Consider the following 2,480-nt stretch of genomic DNA (forward strand, 5'->3'; position numbering starts at 1 on the left):
TCCAAAAATCCTTCTGCATCCTCTTCTGTAGTCGACATAAATTCTTGCTACATTCTTCCTGCAATGCAAAGGCAGAGAGTTAACTTTTGTTTTGGTTCTGAAATTAACTCTTTTGTTTTGGGGTGCATGTTTTCAAATCAACTTTATACCTTAGTAATCACAGGGTACTGACACATGAAAAATATAAACAGTTCTTTAACATGAAATATATTCTAATATGCCTATCTATTTAAAATTGCTAGGATATCATCAAGATGTAAAGATATTCATGCTAGACTAAGACAAAAGCATGAAACGAGAAACAGGACGTTGTTCTCTGGTGGAGACTAAGCTTAATTCATTATGTGTCCAATTTCCTACATCTTGTATAAGATGGTCATTAATATTAATAAAACCTCTTTTAACATTCATTCTCCTCCACTGTTGGAGGGCACAAATTGCACATTTTTTCCATTTGTAAGTACATGCCAGTTAAATCGGCAGTGCTATCCATATCATAGTACCTGTGGAACTGCTTTATAGAAACACATTGGTCCATTGTGTCACATTCAAAACTCATTAAAATAACACTAATCATTCACACACCCTCTCACTCTACAGGTGAGAGCTGTAGAGTTATACAGAAACAGGTTCTCTAAGCTCCAGCAGCTCATAATGATAAAATAGCTTCATATTGAATATGGAAGTATCTAAGTAAACTATTTTAAGTGTTTGAATTTGGCAAAAAATATGTGTATATTCTTTTTTAAATACAAAAAGAAGAACTTAAATGGAACTATTGACGTTCTACTTCTAGAAATGCTGGCTAAGTGAGGAAAGACATTTTATTGTTTGACTAGATGAAGAGCTTTCAATATACCCTCATAAGAATCAATTAGAAAATGCTCTAATCTCTCCATAAGGCAAATTTGATGAACCTATTACAAATTGCTAAATATTTACAATTTCTTCTCAGTCTAAACACAGTCAGAAGAGAGAAACCAAAGAGATGCTCTCATATATGATGCTGAAATAGGAGTGTCCAAGGGTAGACCATACTTATAGGCATTTTGCTGAGGGTAAAGGCACTTTGGAGATTGCTGGATCACTGAAATATCTGGACTTATTAAAAGATATTCTGGTCTATTATCACAGACAAATTTTAAATCAGTCTATTGTGTATTCATTTCTACAAACAATATTTTGTCAAACATCAAACATCTTTCATTATGTAAGAACTGTACTCAGTCTTCCACTCACTATGTCTTTTGAGTCCATTCTCATAGTGGGACACCACTACCCATAAGGACTTGCTGCTCACTTACAAATTATAGAAAGTTCCACATCTACAATATGGTTTCCTCTGAACCACCTTTCCATATAAAACTGGGATAGTTAGGCACTGCTGAATTAAGACAAAATTCATGAGAAAATTGATTTCACAAGGAAGCATTTTACCTTGATACGGGAGGTATGGCTGACATTGTCCCCTTTTGTGTACCTAGAAACAACAATGGTAGGTTTGTCAGGGAGCCTTTAGAATAAAAATACACAACCTTCTTTCAACCTTCGTTTTGTGGCTGGATCTTTTGTTCATAAATTAAAACACCAGGGTAACTATCCAGTAAACTTTAGGGGATTTTCTGTCACCCCCTCCTGTCTCACCATAAGGGTCCCAGGATACAGTAGCTCATAAGACCTTCAGACCTCATGTGGAGTCTGGGCATTCAAAGTCCCATTCACACATGCATGGCAAGCATTTCATCCACTGAAGCATCACCCTAGAAATGGATTCGTTTCAGCACTTCATGCTGTATGAGAGATATCATCAGTAATTTCAACATGGTATGCTCTATAAATAATTATTCAGCTTGTGAGTATAGACAAAACAAAGAGCTTAAATTGTTTTACACAGAAGCAAAAACAGTGTCAGGTTCTGAATGTTATATTTTCAACAGATTAATATATTGTGAAATGCACACATTCTTTGCACAGTGATGCTCTTCTGGTAATTTTCTCACGCGCTACAAAGGATGGAGGCAAAATTTGTCATTAAACAACTATAGATCCTGCAAAATATGCTCTGACCAACTTTCTAAAATTAAAAATGCATAACCACATCTGTAAGATTTTTAATGAACAAAAAAGTTAAATACAAACTTTCATATGCAAAATAGATGACTGTAAACCCGGCAACCAAGAGCCAAGTACTAAATCTCTCTCCAAAGGCTCAGTGGGGCTGGAGTAGGGCATGCTGATGAGCCAAGAACTTAATTTCAACTTTATATATATATTTAAAAAAACCTCTGAGGAAAAACAGGTTTAAATTGAGGAGCATCTTCTGAAATAGACAGCTCAGGCCAGCCCTTACCATTGTGAGGCTTACACTCACCAGACCTACGACTTAACATTTATGCTCACAGTTACTTTGATTCCAGTTTCAAGAGGAAGCCAAGCTACTTCGGTTCTAGAAAAGAAAGTTCTAGAAAAGATGAGCACGC

At 35.7% G+C, this 2,480-nt stretch overlaps 1 pseudogene; it reads right to left on the bottom strand.

The window, feature by feature from the left end:
- Positions 1-615: 615 nt before the first annotated feature.
- The window catches only part of LOC116088455, a 4,159-nt pseudogene continuing 2,294 nt past the window's right edge, over positions 616-2,480 (bottom strand).

This window comes from Mastomys coucha, chromosome X (assembly GCF_008632895.1).
Source record: "Mastomys coucha isolate ucsf_1 chromosome X, UCSF_Mcou_1, whole genome shotgun sequence".
NCBI lineage: Eukaryota > Metazoa > Chordata > Mammalia > Rodentia > Muridae > Mastomys > Mastomys coucha.